This window comes from Hordeum vulgare, chromosome 3H, assembly GCF_904849725.1.
Source record: "Hordeum vulgare subsp. vulgare chromosome 3H, MorexV3_pseudomolecules_assembly, whole genome shotgun sequence".
NCBI lineage: Eukaryota > Viridiplantae > Streptophyta > Magnoliopsida > Poales > Poaceae > Hordeum > Hordeum vulgare.
In genome coordinates, this window is record NC_058520.1 from 616,693,443 (window position 1) to 616,713,111 (window position 19,669).

Genomic DNA, 19,669 nt, shown 5'->3' on the forward strand with positions numbered 1-19,669 from the left:
GACACCTCATTCCTTTATTTCTGAGGAAGCGGTCATACAGTTTGGGGGTATTCCAGATCCTGTGACGTCGGACCGGAGGGTTAGCGACCGGATTCAGAGCCAGCCAGATGCGGATGATTGGCAGATGGATCGGGCGGCTAGGATTGCAAAATTGAAGGATGCTGAATCGTCAACAGGTATGTCGGTTAATTTGGAGCATTCTATTTTGCAGTTTTCATCTCCTGAAATTATTGAAAAAGCGTCAGCAATTGGGGTCTCGCTTGGTAATACGAATGCGGAAGTTGCGAAATCTATTAATGAATTATTAGACCTAGAGGTTGATAGGGCGTTGGATATCGTTAGGAATTTAGCTGCAGTTAAACCAATGACAGATGCAGAGATTTCTAACCTTGGGGGGCTGAATTCTTTATGTCAGAATCTATACCCCATAGATGAGCTTAATGTAGGTCAGGATTCGGTTCTTGATAACAATGTAGGTGACGAGGGTGTTAGTCATATTGACTCCAATGATAATGGTTATATGGACCAGGGTCAAGGGCAGAAAACTAAACGGACCTGGAATAGGAAAGTCTATCCGGTCTCTGCTATTCGTAGGAGTGCACGCTTTAAGATTGCTAAGAAATTCTATGATGAAAGATGAGAGGGATTTTTTGGAATAGCAGAGGTCTTCGCGACTTGGCTAAAACTAGATTCCTCGCTGAAGCCACGACGGAGCACAAGCTCGACTTTATTGCCGTCCTAGAGACTGGGAGAGATAAGTTCTCCTCTCAGTTTCTGAGCTCCCTCTCAGCAGGGATTGATTTTGATTGGCACTGTCTTCCACCAAGAGGAAGGTCTGGAGGGATATTACTAGGAGTTCGATGTGATACACTCCAGGTTAGGGAAGTAGTATTCGGCGATTTTGCGGTAAAATTCAAGATTACATCCAAAATGGATGGTTTCAGGTGGGCTCTAGTAGCGGTGTATGGGGCTGCTCAGCCTGAGCTTAAATCTGAATTTTTGGCCGACTTAGTTCGCATTTGTGATGAACAACTGCCTTTACTGATTGGTGGAGATTTTAATATTATCCGTTGGGCCTATGAAAAGAATAATAGCAATTTTGATGGTAGATGGCCATTCTTGTTCAATACTATTATTGAGAGCTTAGAACTACGGGAGATAGAACTCACAGGTAGGAATTTCACTTGGGCAAATTCCCTTCCAAATCAAACTTTTGAGAAGTTAGATAGAGTTCTTACCAGTGTGGACTGGGAACAGAAGTTTCCTTTGGTTTCGGTTCGTGCACTCCAAAGGGCAATTTCGGATCATACCCCCCTGTTGTTGGATACTGGGGATGCATTATATCTGGGTAATAAAGATAGTTTCTCTTTCGAATCCAGTTGGTTCTTAAGGGAGGGATTTATGGACCTGGTTCATAGGGAATGGAATAGGTCATTGGGCGGTTCAACGAGTATACAACGTTGGCAAAATAAAATCAGACACCTGAGACAGTACCTTCACGGTTGGGCCAAGCATGTCTCGGGGACATATAAAGATGAGAGAGATAGGCTCATAAACTTTATCAATGAGCTGGATAGGAAAGCAGAGAACTCTGTTTTAGAGAGAGATGAACGTCAACTAAGATTTGAGGCGGAACAAAGGCTCCGTTCTCTTCTCAGAGAGGAGGAGATGAAGTGGGCGAATAGAGCTAAAGTTAAAGCTATTATTCTTGGGGATAATAACACTAAGTTCTTCCATTTAATAGCTAATGGCAAGCACAGAAAGAAGAGGATAGTGCAGCTTGAACAGGATGAAGGCACCATAGTTGGTCACGAGAATCTAAAATTATATATCTCTAACTATTATAAACAGTTGTTTGGTGCTCATCAAGATAGTTTTGTGACTATGGACGAGTATCAGGTTGCAGATATACCCCAAGTTGGGGAGGCTAATAATGAGTCTCTATCTGCTCCATTCTCGGAGAAAGAGGTGTTAGATGCGATAGGAGGTTTGAAGTGTGGTAAGGCTCCTGGTCCGGATGGGTTTCCGGCAGAATTTTACAAACACTGCTGGCACATCATTAAGAAGGACCTTATGGCTATGTTTGATGATTTGTATGCTGGTAATCTCCAACTATTCCATTTGAATTTTGGTACTATTACGTTGATACCAAAGAAGGAAGGAACGTCTCGTATTGAACAGTTCCGCCCGATTTGTTTGCTTAATGTTAGTTTCAAAATTTTCACAAAGGTTGGAACGAATAGACTAACGAAGATGGCACACTCTGTCGTGCTATCTTCACAAACAGCGTTTATGCCTGGGCGTAATATACTTGAAGGGGTAGTGGTTCTACATGAGACTCTACACGAAATGCACTCTAAGAAACTAGATGGAGTTATCTTTAAAGTGGATTTTGAAAAGGCATATGACAAAGTCAAATGGTCGTTCTTGCAACAAACATTGCGGATGAAGGGGTTCGATGAGGTTTGGAGAAAACACATAGATTCCTTTATCACAAGAGGGAGTGTCGGGATCAAGGTCAATGATGATATTGGGCACTTCTTCCAGACACTAAAGGGACTAAGACAAGGTGACCCTATGTCTCCCATTCTCTTCAATATCGTTGCGGATATGTTGGCTCTGTTGATCAAGAGAGCTAACGGAAAAAACCTTGTTTCTAGATTAGTACCTCATCTGGTGGATGGGGGAGTTTCAATTCTACAATATGCTGATGATACGATTCTCTTTATGGAGCACGATTTACTCAAAGCCAAAAACCTCAAACTCATCTTGTGCCTTTTTGAACAATTATCTGGGTTGAAGATTAACTTTAATAAAAGTGAGTTGTTTTGTTTTGGGGAAGCCAAAAAGCAACAACACATATATAACCAGTTGTTCGGATGTGTGGCAGGGGAATTTCCGTTTACGTACTTAGGAATCCCCATTCACCATCGTAAACTTTCTAATGCGGAGTGGAAATGTATTGAGGAACGGTTTGAAAAGAAACTTACTACTTGGAAAGGCAAGCTTCTTTCTTATGGAGGCAGATTAGTCTTGGTGAATTCGGTATTAACAAGTATGCCTATGTTCCTTCTATCCTTTTTTGAAATACCTGTTGGGGTATGTAAAAGATTGGATTTCTACCGCTCTCGCTTTTTCTGGCAGAGTGATGAGGTTAAGACTAAATATAGATTGGCGAAATGGGATATTATTTGCCGTCCTAAAGATCAAGGAGGATTAGGTATTGAAAATTTGGAAACTAAAAATAAATGTCTGCTCAGCAAGTGGCTGTATAGATTGTCAATGGAAACCGATGGAATGTGGGTGGAAATTCTCTCAAACAAGTACCTGCACTCTAAATCCTTATCGCAGGTAGAAGCGAGACCTTTTGACTCGCCATTTTGGAAGGGTCTAATGCGGGTAAAAAGTTCATTCTACCACAGATCGAGGTTCATAATTGGAAATGGGGAATTGACTAGATTCTGGGAAGACACCTGGTTAGGAGAATCGCCTCTGGCAGTTCAATACCCGCGGTTGTACCATATCGCCCAACGTCGACAAGGGACAGTTGCGGCGGTATTGCGGGAGATTCCCCTTAATATTCAATTCCGCAGATCTTTAGTTGGGGATAGATGGGTTTCATGGTTGCATCTAGTTAGAAGATTAATGGAGGTTAATATTTCTGATAGGTGTGATCGTATCTCCTGGAGATTAACACCAAATGGGCTGTTTACGGTTAAGTCCATGTATTCCGATCTCATTGACTCAGTACCAATTCCAAAATCAATACACATTTGGAAGGTTAGGGTTCCTCTTAGAATAAAAGTTTTCTTGTGGTTTGTTCACAAGGGAGTTATTTTAACTAAGGATAATTTAGCCAAACGGAATTGGAAAGGAAGTTCTAGATGTTCTTTCTGTCCAAGCCTAGAAAGTATTCACCATCTCTTTCTCGACTGTCCTTTGGCTAAAATTGTTTGGCGATCAATTCACATTGCTTTTAACATCGCTCCTCCTGTTGACTTGAACTCGTTATTTGGAACGTGGTTACAGGGAATTGATGTTCAATTAGCTAAATCTATTCGTGTCGGAGCATGTGCTCTTCTTTGGGCTTTATGGAATAGCAGAAATGATTTGGTTTTTAACAGAACTCGTGATATCCAATTCTTGCAGGTTATCTACCGAATTACCGCACTGATCCGCACATGGTCGTTACTAACTCCTGTGGCAGCCAGGGAGCTTATGGTTACTGGGTGTGCCCGCTGGGAGATGGTAGCACAGGGTATCTTCAACCGGTTTGGATGGCGGCATATTAATAGGATAGGTGTTTAGTCATCTTCATCTTTTAGCCATTCCAGGCTGCGGCGCGATGTTCGCCATGTATCTCCTTTTTCCTTTTTTATACTCTGTACTTATTGGTTACTTATTTAGGCTAATATATGGCTGTATGCATCACTCGATGCAGAGGCCGGGGCAAGGCCTCCTTTTCAAAAAAAAAAAACAAACAGTTCTAGGACCAACATGTAATCAAGCCCTTGCACTCGTTTAGTTCAGGCTCATGCCCCAGCAAACTAAACCATATATCAGGAACAGAAACAGATAGTGGTAGCTGGCTGCATCGAGAGGAATAGTTATTCTTCACCCCCCTCTATTTTCATATAAATGCATCGTAATTTTACGCTCCGTCAATTTTATTTTATTTAATACATAAAAAGAGAACGTAAGAAAATATATAATGGCCATAAAAAAAGTTTTTGTTACGTAAAATTACAAACGTAAAAATATAGTGTAAAATATGCACAAAATGCAGTTTTTCTGGTCTTATGACCTATATATTTGTTTTCTTATGCCAAATTTTACGTAGTGAATCAATATAAATGTAATTATTTTAATTCAAAATATAATTTATTTATGAAGCGACCGTAAAATTACCTCGGGTGAAGAATAACTTATTCTTTACCCTGGGTGATGAATATATATATGCATCTCACCTCGCTGCATCGAGATAAGTATTAAGCATCCTAAAATAAGATAAGCATTAAGAAACAGTATAATGCTCACATTGGAGGATAGAAGAAAGAACACGGAAGAACAAAAGTGTTGCCAATAGTGATAGATGGGTATGAAATACACGAGGCATCACCTGATTAGAACATGCTACAACATAAGTGAGGAGCTAGAAACAAGTCGATCACAATATACAAGATAGTCAGGTGATTTACATTTAAACGGTGAACACAAATCATGAAAAAAAACTCCTAAAACAATATTATTAGCAGATATGTGCATTGACCGGATTAGCATTACGATCTGGTGCAGTAGCAGAAAAGTACAACCTGAATTAACTCAAATTGGTTCCAGACTCAAGTTGTTATGGCAGGTTGGTTGGTTATGACAAATAAGTAGCTCGGACGTTTAAGAATTAACACATGCGGCAGATCTGAAGAGTTCTTTAAAATTTCAAATATTTTTTGGAAATTATTAAGAATGTTTAAAAGGCAAATAATGTTTGAATCACAACATTTTATGAACAACGCAAGCAAATTTTAAATTCCTTTTTAAAGAGAAAAAGTTTTGATAAATTGATTATTTAATTTCTATCAATTTTTGCATAATATGACGAAAAAGGAAAAACAAATGCCATCATTTTTTGAATATGTGAATCATATTTTTAAATGGGGAGATTTTCACAAGAACAAAATTTGAAAATGCGAACAATTATTAAATGGTAACATTTTTGTAAAGGAATTCCTTTTGGAATTTGAACAAAGACTGAAACTTTGAACAAAGATTGAAAATTGACACACTTTTTGAAACATGAACATTGGATGGAATCTTTGAACAAACATTTAAAACACAAACATTTTTCGAAACATGGACATTTTCCAAAAACTTGAACAACTTTTGGAACTCCAATTTTTTTCCAGACGACGAGGATCTTTGAATAATTTTTGAAAAGAGGTCCATTTATTGGTATATGAGACAAAATTTGAAAAAAAGAATATTGTTTGAAATTACTGAGCAATTTTGAAACACAAACATATTTGTAATTTATCAAAAGTTTTGAAAAAGGTGACATTTTTTGTATTTGTGAAAAAAATGTGAACTACAAACTGTTCCTGAAAATACTGAATATTTTTTGAAATGTGAACATTTTTCCAATTGTGAACTTATTTCGAAATGCCAAACAATATTTGAAATTTTTTAACAAGTTTGAAAATTAAAAGAAAGCAAAAAAAAAAAGGAAAACAAAAAATTTCTTCACTATCTATGAAAATGGAAAAAAACATATGTTTATAGAACGCACTCCACATAATGTACATGGACACATTACCATCCCATGATTAGGTCAGACTATACTTAGCAGGCGCATCATTTAGCTAAATTTTCTTTTGAGAACGATGCTCTTCATAGTTGGAATGGTGACGCTCCTAAGAGGATCTCTAGTAGATTCCTCCAAATCTTGTTCCCCTAAATTGGTTTACAGACCGCAAAATAATTTTTTTCATGCTTTTACAGTATTATTTTTGTTCCGGCAGAATAGATCCCATAAAAGTGCCACCTAAATTACAATTGGGTCTCATGTCCCGTACGGGCGAGCTCACGGGCGGCCGAGCAGCTGCTTGTTGTTGTCATGCCCGCGTCGACTGTCGAGCTGCTGCTGCGGCGCCCGTGCCAGTGGTCGATCTGATTTTGCCGTGCCCGCGCCTGCGGCTGAGCTCTTGCGGGGGCAAACCAATGACCAGGTTAGAGGTTAAAAGCCATGGCGGGTCGCCGGCGAGATGTGGCAGCTTCTCTATTTGGCCGGGATCGAGCTTGAGAGGTGGCGGCGTTGGGTGCGATGGAAGCGATTGGGGAGTGGTGTTGTCCTTTTCATTCAGGATTTTTTTATGCACTACCATGAGACCCCGTCTTTTTTGTCGGTCCCGTCCCGGTCAATATGCCATTTCATCCTTCAACCTCCTTTCGGAGGTTTACCAGAAGATAATGGATTGATGTGAGTTTGATATCTAATGTTACCAACCCTTCTTCGGTTTGACCCCCAGTCTATGGTCATCATCGGTGCATGTGCTTCGACATCCTAGATGACACTAGGGGACTCTTCCTCGTCCAATTCAACAGGTTCGAGACAGGTTGCGCCGTGCGGGGATTCCCCAGTCATCATGGTGGAGACATGTGTTTTTCTTCTTCTCGTTGTGCCCATGTACATGCTTCATTGGTTGGCACTGTGGTAGTTTTGTTTTCATATCCGGTAAGGTCCTTTCTTGTTTATATGTTATTTATTATGGGCTCATCTTCATAAATCTTGGAATACAATGTCGGGACTCATTTCCATGAAAATCCTTACCTAAAGGACACTTGTCTTGTAAAAATAGAAAGGAAAAAAAATAACACGTGATACTCGTGATCTGCGTTGGGTTTTCCATTAAAAGGAATGGGTTATCGGAACACAAAGTGGGTAAGTATTTCCCTCAGTTATGAAACCAAGTTTTATCGTGATTTGCTCAGAATGGTCTAAAGATAATAATTGTTGGACTATTGGAGATGGGTTCACTTCACTCGTTTGTATAACTATTGTTCTTTCACTAATGGCTACTATCCCAGATACATCATGGTAGAAGGGGATTTCTAATGCATCATGTATTCATGTTGGACAGGTGTGTTTGGGTGCCTTTTCCATGTACTTTCATTGGCACCGTTCTATAATTTATTGCAGGTTTGTCTCCATAATCTTAGAATATAATGCATCCAATTATTGCCATGAAACACTTAAAGACACCCGTCTTGTAAAAATAGTGGATCGGCAGTGAATGATGTGATATTGTATCTCCATAAGTCTATAATTTATGCATGTCTTTGGAGATTGCTAGACGCTTAAGTCTTATAACTAGTAGCGATCACAAAGTCATCAAGGTTTCGTGGTGTAGTTGGCCGTTAGAGCCTTTTTGTTATTGTTTTTGTGATGGGATGGGCATGCAAATCATCTTGCAACAGCCACATAGTGATAAAAAGCCATATGTGCAGGCGGGCAAGTAGTGGCAACTATGCCAAATTCGACTATGCTATATGTGCCATATTTTGCAATAGCTACATGGCGATAAAGCCATATGTGCATACCGCATAGTTCTCATTAATGCGGGCAAGTAATACCCACTAGAAATGGTTGAAGATCACTCTTAACTTCTGCATCAATAGGATGCACATAACCAAATTAAATTGTTATTTTGGAGTGAGTGCACTATCTCATGGCAGAACAATGTGTTTCGCGGTATCTCTCCCTTCTCTTTTCATGGATAGGAAAATACCGGCTGACATGAAGCATCCAAGACGCATAAGAAATACTAGCCACCTCAGTTCCATCATCATCATGTCAATCTTTTGTTTGTGATGTTTAAAGCCACGGACGCATGCATGGGGATAGAAGTTATATCCATCTTTTGATGAGAATAAAAAAAGATTCAGAAAACGATGAATAAGAAGAAAATTCATGTGAAGGAGCAAGTTTTTTTTTCTTTTACAAAATTAGAATAAAAAACAGTGACGTATACATGGGGATAGAAGTTATATATCCATCTTTTGATGAGAATAAAAAAAGATTCAGAGAACGATGAATAAGAAGAAAATTCATGTGAAGGAGCAAGTAGGAAAGTGGAACAAACTCAGATCGGTCACAGTTTTTTTTTTCTTTTACAAAATTAGAAAAAAAACAGTGGGGCGAGAGAGGCTCGAACTCTCGACCTCAGGATCACTCGCATTAGCTATGAGACCTACGCGCTAGCCAACTGCGCCACCGCCCCGTTGTGTTATTTATCTCAACCATAGATTTCTTAATAGAGACATCTCACGGCTATCCTTTTTTATTTGCTTTCGGTAATCACTAGAGTACTGTTACCATCAAACAGTAGTCGGTCAAATGAATACAGGAGCCGGTAATACTTGCATGCTAAGCATCTCAAGGCCCGGAAGCTTCCAGAAACAAAAAAAATCTATCCCAAATGAAAACAAAAGTACTATGCCAAATGAAACATAAATAATTGACCGCAGATGCGTTAAATATCCAATGGGCATTGCTATGTCGAGGTGGAAGAAGCCCTTGCCCGCGCATCACCTCGTAGATGGGCCACGTGGCCACCGCCTAGGGGCATAGTTGCCGTTACGTTAGTTTCTTTTTCTTTTTTTTTTGTTCATGTTTCCAAAACATATAATTACTTACAACTTTATGGATTTAAATAAAATGGTTACCACCTATTCAGAACATGTTCAAAACACATATATTTGAAAAAAAAACATTAATATGGCATTTTAATTTTTCCTAAACATGTATGAAAAAATCTTTCTGGTGTATACAAAAAAATGTACAACGTGAGTAAAGAAAAGTAGACATCAAAACACTTAAAACAATATCAATCCTGTATTTTCAAATGTTAATGTAGTGTAAAAAATTGGACAACATAAACCAAATGTTAATGCAATGAAAAAAAAACCCAACAAAAAACGAGAAAGAATGATACAAAACCAAAGAAAAGTTAAACAAGAAAAGAAAAACGGGATTCCAATGAAAACTAAGAAAAATCACCAAAGAAAAAACGAAAAATGAAAATAAGAAGAAAGATCGAAGAAAACTGAAGAAAGCCGATAAAATCCATCAAATAAATTAATAGTAATCGAAGAAAACCAAAAATCAAAAAAGAGAAGGAAAACCCGAAGAAAACAGGGGAATGAAGGAATGAGGGAAGTTAACCGAAAGACCTATTATGGGTGCGGAATAGCGTGAATATTATATCTTGCTCATTACATCCGACTCGGCCATGGAAGCCTCGAAATAGGCTTTCGCCCCGCTATATTAATATAGCAACCACCCGATACATACTGAGATCAGCACAATCATGCCCAAGAGAAAAAAAAACAAGAGAAAAAAATGCCGACGACACCGGATCAACGAAAGCTATAGTATCCCGCAACTGTTGCGCCCACCGGAGAATTCCATCCCACTTCAATGCCGTCGAGTTGCCACGTATCAAGCAACACCTTCAAGAAGGACTGTGACGGTGACGACGTTGTTGCCCGGTCATGACCTAGGATTTCTCCCGATACACGGAGGGGAGTGTGGGAGAGATATAACCGACGCCCTTCAGGAAGGGTGGCGGTGTCCACATGCGTCACAGAGTCGGTGCCGACCAGACCCAGCAAGGATTTCTCCCGACCCCTTACACCCACCACCCAGGATCGATGGTAGCTCCACCATGCCTACTGCCCCACCAACCCGCGCCACCACAGTCACGAGGACACCACCAACGTCTATTCCTCGTAAACGCTGCGAGGCCGGCCGAACCAACCGAGGCCACCGGAGACAGGGACCGGCAGCACTGCAGCCGCGTGGGAGGGGACAACCTCCACCGACGTTTACGGTAGCAAACTGTACACGAAACTGGAGCACGCCATGTCAATTGCCCATACGGACCCATATCGGGCCCGCTAAGCTCCTGCACCCACGCTGTAGCCGACGCATCAGTTTTCCTGCACCCACTCTGTGCGAAGCGGGAGGGGGCTGCACCGCTCCGGTTCTCTAGATTTTTTTCGGTTTTGAGAAACTTCTAAAAGGTTACCTGAACTGGTTTTATCTTTTCCATATTTTTTTATTTTTTCTATTTCTTTTTTTTCTTTCCTTTTTCTGTTTCAAAAAATGTTCTAGATTTTTAGAAAATGTTTTTGAATGTTAAACAATTTCTTGATTTTTGAAAATGTTCTATATTTTTCAAAACTTGTTCTCGGTTTCAAAAATTGTTGTCAGTTTCAAAAAATTTCACGAACATTTTTCATATCTAGAGAATAAACTTTGAAAGAAAGAACAATTTTTTAAAGCACAATCATTTTTTGAAACTTGAAAACAAAATTTGAAACTGAAAACAATTTTGAAAAATCATGAAATTTTTTGGAAGCACTAGCAATTTTTCAAAGTAAGAAATTATTTTGAATCTTAAGAATGAAATTTTGAAACGGAGAACAATTTTGAAAAATCCCGAACAAATTTAGAAGCAAGAACAATTTTGAACAATTTTTAAAAAGGAGAAAAAATTTGAAAACACAAACAAATATTTAAAGCAAGAACAAACGGAGAACAATCTTTATATGAAGAAGCAACATCAACAGAGGAAGCATCCAGTGACTGGCTAATTACCTCCAGCAGCAGAGACAAGTCTATGCTATTAATTTTTGGAGTCCATTGAACATCAGTAAACTCTTTTTGTAAATTGCTATATAGGAATGAACATACATGCTAGCTTGTTTTTAAACAAACATATTCATACAATGGGGTTATTGAAGCATCCTGTATTTTTTTAATTAGTGAACTCATCACATACATCTTCTTTTATGAATTTAGTCTGCTGCTGTCAAGTACAAACATAATCCATATATGTAGGAGGGCATGATGTGTTGCTTGTCAGTCAAATGTAGTCTATTCTCGGCAACAACTATATTGGCTACAGTAAACTGACGAATTGACTAATAGATGAGATCCATCATATGCTTCAAAAGTACCTGCGAAAAAGTAGGTCTAGGCTATAATTGATGGTCTTCTGGCCAAGTCAGCGGAGGCGATGGCATATGGCCTTGCGGGCAGGTCGACGGAGACAGTATATTCAGTGATGTCGAAACCAATTAATCCACTCCACTGAATGCACCTCCTAATCCTATTTTGCTAGGTGCAGCAAGCATATCTAGTCATGTGTATGCAATTAAGCTAATTGATAACTGAAGAAAGAGCAGAATATATGAAACTTCAAGAATTACTCCAGCATCATGCCCAAGAATTACCGTAACCAAGTCAAAGCCACAATGTTCAGGTATATGTAGTTAGCAACTTGAAATTTCTTGGTCTAATCCTTGGATAGTAACAATATATTTTTAGAAAAAATAAACTCAAATAGGAGATTGTATCATATCAGGGAAACTGAAATTGTGAGCAATTGGAAGTAGCACCAACTTTCAGAAAAATAAACTGAGACAGGGGTAGATCCAAGGTGGGGGTGGGGGTGAGTTACATTCATTATACAACAGGGCAAACAAAGTAAAATTGGTTGAATTCATGCAGCAATGACGTGCATGACATTTGGTAACATCTAAATTTATCAAATCAATCATGTATTTTTGTGTAACATATTCTTTTGGAATAAAAAACTATGACCCATTAAATATGATAATTCGAACTTAGTCTTACCAACTCACATTTTTTTTGGAATCTCCACTGATGATTGTTATAACAACACAAAAGAATTCAGTCGGCACAATAAAGTCAGTCACACATCAAATCTTGGGGCATGCATAGCCTGTTGCATTTGGGAGACGGGCTGTAGGGAGCCCTTTGTTTCAGCGATCTATTCTAGATCCTTTCAGTGGCATGTTGGTAAGTGATTCAGCAACAATGGAGCTATGTAGTGTCTTGGGGGGGGGGGCTGTGGCTCCCAACATTGAACCAATTTGTGAAGAAAAAATATGTGAGGGCTTAGATGAGATTTTTTTAGCTTTTGCCACCCCAAACCCTTGTATTTTATGTTTCGCCCCCCCCCATCCATTTTTGTCTAGCTCCGCCACTGTTATTCAGTACATGGATTTTGTCACAACCATCATTTATTTTAGTGTCTATCTGAATATATCATACCTCTCTTTCGTTGTGTGCTGTCCTGGAGCAGAGCAGTAGCGACTCCACTACACTTTTCTTTGTGTAGGAGCAGAGGCAGATTTACATACTCCACTTGTGTACAAATAATTTTGTAGTTAAATTTCAGCAAACACTTTGTTTGCCCGAAATCAGAATATTATGGAGGTAGGGGGAGTGGGATCCAGGGGGCCGACGAGTTGGGGAAACATACCGAGCGGCAAGTGGGAGGCGTGCACTGTCGAGGGGACTGGGCACTGTCTTCAACAGGTTTGTGAGATGGACGCCGACGAGCAGCTCGTCCGTGTTCCCCACATGCCCGACGAGCAGCTCGTCTGTGCTCCCCGCATGGCCAACGAGAAGCTGCAGCCGGGTGTCGCGCGAGATGCGATGGATCTTATCGATCTTGTCTAGATTCAGCGACAACGGAGCAAGCACGGGCACCATGGTGCGGAGGGACGGGGGAGCAAACGGTGGAGTATGGGGGCGCGGCAGCAGAGGAGCCGCCATGGACGGACATCGCATCGGCGTTGACAGCGGACGAGCGCTCGTGAGCAGTCAACGCCGATACAGTGACCGTCCATGGTGGCGAGCAGAGAGGAGGCATGGAGGTGGGGTCGTCGGACGCGCGCGCTCGCGTGAAAAAATGTATGGAGATTTTTTTGGGGCTGCAGATCGAGCAACGACGCTCCCGATCCGATTTGGAGCCCCAAAAAAATCTCAAAACATTTTTTCATAACTCACTGAGGATTGCGGGTTGAATATCCAAAACATGAAGTACTTTTTTACAAAAATGCCACGACGGTAAGCAGACAGCAGCTATAACCGCTTTAGTATTAATTAGGTAAAGATAAAGATTCCGGATGGGTTTCGTTGTCCAATTTTCACTCCTAGGTCTGGTTTCTTGTTTTTTTAGTGCTATCCCCACTTCGGTTTTATATTTTTTCCAACGATTTCTTAGATATGTCTTATTTATTTTTAATAATTCGGTTTCCTTGGTGTGTCAGCGATTTTTTGTTATATGTTCAGTTTTCTTTGTTTATATCTGGCTTTCTTTGTTTTCTTCCCTTCTCTTTGTTTCTTTCTCTATTTTTCACTTGTTTTGTTTTACTCGCTTTTAATATTTTTTTTGTTTTCAGTAATTTTATTGGGTTTCTTTGTTCTTATTTGTTTCTTTTATTGTTTTTGTGTTTTTTCTTTGTCTTTTTCTTTAGAACTAGGACATTTTTAATACATATTTACCATTTCATTGAAGGGTAATTAAATTTATTCCCCTAGTTGGATCTCATCTGTTTTATTTACCCCTTGTTTTGAAAAACCCTCAATTCTTCCCGATTGTATTTGTTTCTCTTATAAATTTTTTCCTTTGACGCGTTGACCGTCACTTTCAAAACTTCTTTACAAATTCTTATTAAATTTCAAAAATTCAAATAAGATATCAACATGTTAAAAAACATCAACTATATGTGCATGTTATTTGCATTTGTGACAAAAGTATTGTTCCTACATTTTTAGGTTTAATAATTTTAATAACCTCATGTGTTTTTAAAAAACACTTTTGTCACAAATGAAATGACATGTACATATACGTGATGTTTTTCTGAATATTTTGATATCCTATTGTAATTTTGTGATGATCTTTTAATGTAGTTTTCAAAGTGATGGTTAAATGGTTAAAGGGCAAGCTTATAAGAGGAGCAAGCACACTTTGTTAGAATTGATAATTTTTTGAAACTAGGGGGAAATCCAGCAGATGGAATCCAACTAGGGATAAAAAACCTAATTATCCTTGAATAAAATGGTAAACATGTAAAGTTTTTGATTCAAATTTTCTAAGTACACGATTTACATTTTCCTCAAACATATGTTTTTGATGTCAAATTTAGTTCTTACACATTCTACTTTGTTTGTATGCAACCGGACGATTTTTATACACATGTTTAACATTTTGCTAATAATACATGATTAAGATTTTTTAGACAAATCTTTTTAGCCTCTATTTTGAATACACATTGTACTCTATTCTGTACATTAGGAATATTTTTCTTATACACATTTAATTATTTATCAATTATACATTTTGATGTCTATATTTATTATATATTGCACTCCCTCTGTAAACTAATATAAGAGCATTTAAATACATTTTACACATACTAAACATTTTTATTATACACTTTTAACATTTTTTAGTTACACGATTAATATTTTTGGATGTTATACTACTTCTTTTTAGAAATATAAGAGCGTTTAAATAATGATCTAAATGCTCTTATATATTTTTATCGGATGGAGTACATTTTCTGAATGCTATGAATATTTTTCTTGAAATTATGCTAACAATTTTTTCACACTACACTAACCTTTTTTGAATGTGGGAACATTTTTGTTATTGTACCAACATTTCAACAAATTTATGAAAAGTTTCAATGGATGCATCAACAAGGCTAGAATATGTATAGTTGTACCAAATATTATCAACATGTCTTTTGAAGCATGCATCTACAACCTAGTCCAGGATTTTTTGAAGCTTTTATCTAGAGGATAGTAAACACCAACATGTGTACCTGATCGATCTTTTTTTTTGAAACATTAATTATTTCTCAAATAATCACAAGGTCATTAAAAGGCATGAGAAATAAAATCAGGGACCATAGAGTCTAAAAAGTAGAGGATCTATCGCTAAATGAGTTCCTCGCAACATCATTTGCAACTTCATTTGCTTCCCGCATGTAGTGGGTATACGAAGCATCTACAAAGCATCTACAAAGTCCAGTGCTAGCTCTTTGTATTCAAGAATAGTGGCTATGTCCGAGTCAATAGCTCGCAGTTATGTCATATGCCAAGTAATAATCGGTTGAACCTCAGTGCCAAGGATTCATATAATCCCGTATGTCATTCCCTTTGTCCTTCGGTATGTTACTTGCCCGAGATTCGATCGTCAGTATCCGTATACCTATTTCAACCTCGTTTACAGGCAAGTCTCTTTACTCGTTCCGTAATACAAGATCCCGCAACTTACATTAAGTTACATTGCTTGCAAGGCTTGTGTGTGATGTTGTATTACCGAGTGGGCCCCGAGATACCTCTCCGTCAAACGGAGTGACAAATCCCAGTCTTGATCCATACTAACTCAACGAACACCTTCGGAGATACCTGTAGAGCATCTTTATAGTCACCCAGTTACGTTGCGACGTTTGATACACACAAAGCATTCCTCCGGTGTCCGTGAGTTATATGATCTCATGGTCATAGGAACAAATACTTGACACGCAGAAAACAGTAGCAACAAAATGACACGATCAACATGCTACGTCTATTAGTTTGGGTCTAGTCCATCACATGATTCTCCTAATGATGTGATCCCGTTATCAAGTGACAACACTTGCCTATGGTCAGGAAACCTTGACCATCTTTGATCAACGAGCTAGTCAACTAGAGGCTTACTAGGGACAGTGTTTTGTCTATGTATCCACACAAGTATTGTGTTTCCAATCAATACAATTATAGCATGGATAATAAACGATTATCATGAACTAAGAAATATAACAATAACTAATTTATTATTGCCTCTAGGGCATATTTCCAACAGTCTCCCACTTGCACTAGAGTCAATAATCTAGTTCACATCACCATGTGATTCCAACGAATCCAACACCCATATAGTTATGGGGTCTGATCACGTCTTGCTCGTGAGAGAGGTTTTAGTCAACGGTTCTGAAACTTTCAGATCCGTGCGTTCTTTACAAATCTTTATGTCATCTTATAGATGCTGCTACTACATGCTATTTGGAAATGCTCCAAACATCTACTCTACCATACGAATCCGTTTCACTACTCATAGTTATTCGGATTAGTGTCAAAGCTTACATCGACGTAACCCTTTACGACGAACTCTTCAACCACCTCCATAATCAAGAAAAATTCCTTAGTCCATTAGTTACTAAGGATAAATTTTGACCGCTGCTAGTGATTCAATCATGGATCACTCTCTGTACCTCTCAACATATATTGAGTCAAGGCACACTTCAGGTGCGGTACACAGCATGGCATACTTTAGATTCTACGGCTAAGGCATAGAAGACGACCTTCGTCTATTCTCTTTATTCTGCCGTGGTCGGGTTTTGAGTCTTACTCAAATTCACACCTCACAACGCAACCAAGAACTCCTTCTTTGCTGGTCTATTTTGAACTCTTTCAAAACTTGTCAAGGCATGCATCTTGTTGAAACTTCTATTAAGCGCTTTCGATCTATCTCCATAGATCTTTGATGCTCAACGTTCAAGTAGCGTAATCCAGGTACTCCTTTGAAAACTTCTTTCAAACAACCTTGTATGCTTTACAGAAATTCTACATTACTTCTGATCCACAATATGTCAACCACATATACCTATCAGAAATTCTATAGTGCTCCCACTCACTTCTTTGGAAACAGAAGTTTCTCATAAACCTTGTACAAACCCAAAATCTTTGATCATCTCATCAAAGTGTATATTCCAACTCCGAGATGCTTGCACCAGTCCATTGAAGGATCACTGGAGCTTGCATACTTGCTAGTATCTTTAGGATCGACAAAACCTTCTGGTTGTATCACATACAATGTTTGCTCAAGGAAACCGTCGAGAAAACAATGTTTTGACATCCTACGTGCAATATTTCATAAATAATGCATCAACAACTAACATAATTCTAACAGACTTTTAGCATCGCTACGAGTGAGAAAGTCTCATCATAGTCAACTTGTTTGATCTTGTCGAAAACATCTTTGCGACAAGTCGAGCTTTTCTTAATAGTGACTTATCACCATCATCGCCTGTCTTCCTTTTAAAGATCCATTTTTACTCAATAGTCCTATGACCATCAAGTAGTTCTACCAAAGTCTACACTTTGTTTTCACACATGGATCCTCTCTCGTATTTCATGGCTTCCAGCCATTTGTCGGAATCTGGGCCCACCATCGCTTTCTCCATAACTCGTAGGTTCACTGTTGCTCAACAACATGACCTCCAAGACAGGGTTACCGTACTACTTTGCAGCAGTACGCGACCTTGTCGACCTACGAGGTTTGTAGTAACTTGATTCGAAGCTCAATGATCATCATCATCAGGTTCCACTTCAATTGGTGTAGGCGCCACATGAACAACTTCCTGCGCCCTGCTACACACTGGTTGAAGTGATGGTTCAATAACCTCATCAAGTTCTACTACCCTCCCACTCAATTCTTTCGAGAGAAACCTTTCCTCGAGAAAGGATCCGTTTCTAGAAACAAACACTTTGCTTTCGGATCTGAGATAGGAGATGTACCCAACTGTTTTGGATATCCTATGAAGATGCATTTATCCGCTTTGGGTTCGAGCTTATCAGACTGAAACTTTTTCACATAAGTGTCGAAGCCCAAACTTTCAAGAAACGACAGTTTAGATTTCTCTAAACCTCAGTCTATACTGTGCCATCTCAACGGAAATATGCGGTGCCCTATTTAAAGTGAATGCGGTTGTCTCTAATGCATAACCCATAAACGATAGTGGTAATTCGATAAGAGACATCATAGTATGCACCATACCAAATAGTGCGTGGCTATGACGTTCAGACACATCATCACACTATGATGTTCCAGGTGGCATGAACTGCGAAACAATTTCCACATTGTCTTAACTGCGTACCAAAACTCGTAACTCAGATATTCATTTCCATGATCATATCGTAGACAGTTTATCCTCTTGTTACGACGAACTTCACTCTGAAACGGAATTGAACTTTTCAACATTTCAGACTTGTGATTCATTAAGTAAATACTCCTGTATCTACTCAAATCGTCAGTGAAGTAAGAACATAATGATATCCACTGCGTGCCTCAGCACCCATTGGACTGCATACATAAAAAATGTATTACTTCCAACAAGTTACTATCTTACTTCATCTCAATGAAAACAAGGCCTTGCTCATGTGGTATGATTTGCATGTCACTAGTGATTCGAAATCAGGTGAGTACAAAGATCCATTAGCATGGAGCCTCTTCATGCAATTTATACTAACATGACTCAAGCGGCAGTGCCACAAGTAAGTGGTACTATCATCATTAACTCGTATCTTTTGGCACCAATATCATGAACATGTGTAAAACTACGATCGAGATTCAATAAACCATTGAAGGTGAATATTCAAGAAAATAGAGTAACCATTATTCTCCTTAAATGAATAATCGTATTGCAATAAACACGATCCAATCATGTTCATGCTTAACGCAAGCACCAAATAACAATTATTTAGGTTTAACACCAATCCTGATGGTAGAGGGAGCTTGCGACGTTTGATCATATCAACCTTGGAAACACTTCCAACACGTATCGTCACCTCGCCTTTAGCTAGTCTTCGTTTATGCCGTAGCTTACATTTCGTGTTACTAATCACTTAGCAACCGAACCGGTATCCAATACCCACATGCTACTAGGAGTACTAGTAAAGTACACATCAATATCATGTATATCAAATACACTTCTTTCGACTTTTGCCAGCCTTCTTATCTACCAAGTATCTAGAGTTGCTCCGCCTCAGTGACTGTTCCCCTCATTACAGAAGCACTTAGTCTCGGGTTTGGGTTTAATCTTGGGTCTCTTCATTAGTGCAGCAACTGTTTTGCCGTTTCATGAAGTATCCCTTCTAGCCCTTGCCCTTCTTGAAACTTAGCGGTTTTACAAACCATCAACTATTGATGCTCCTTCTTGATTTCTACTTTCGCAGTGTCAAACATCGCGAATCGCTCAAGGATCATTGTATGTATCCTTGATATGTTATAGTTCATCACGAAGCTCTCACAGCTTGGTGGCAGTGACTTTGGAGAACTATCACTATCTCATCTGGAAGATTAACTCCCACTTCATTCAAGCGATTGTCGTACTCAGACAATCTGAGCACATGCTCAACGATTGAGCCTTTCTCCTTTACTTTGTGGACAAAGAATCTTGTCGGAGGTCTCATACCTCTTAACAAGGGCACAAGCATGAAATCACGATTTCATCTCTTTAGAACATCACT

The 19,669-nt window shown here is 39.0% G+C and overlaps 1 non-coding gene across 1 annotated transcript; it reads right to left on the reverse strand.

Moving 5' to 3' along the window:
- Positions 1-8,687: 8,687 nt before the first annotated feature.
- TRNAM-CAU lies at positions 8,688-8,774 on the reverse strand. Its single transcript is given in 2 exon segments — positions 8,688-8,723; positions 8,737-8,774. It is a non-coding gene; the product is annotated as a tRNA-Met (tRNA).
- Positions 8,775-19,669: the final 10,895 nt, after the last annotated feature.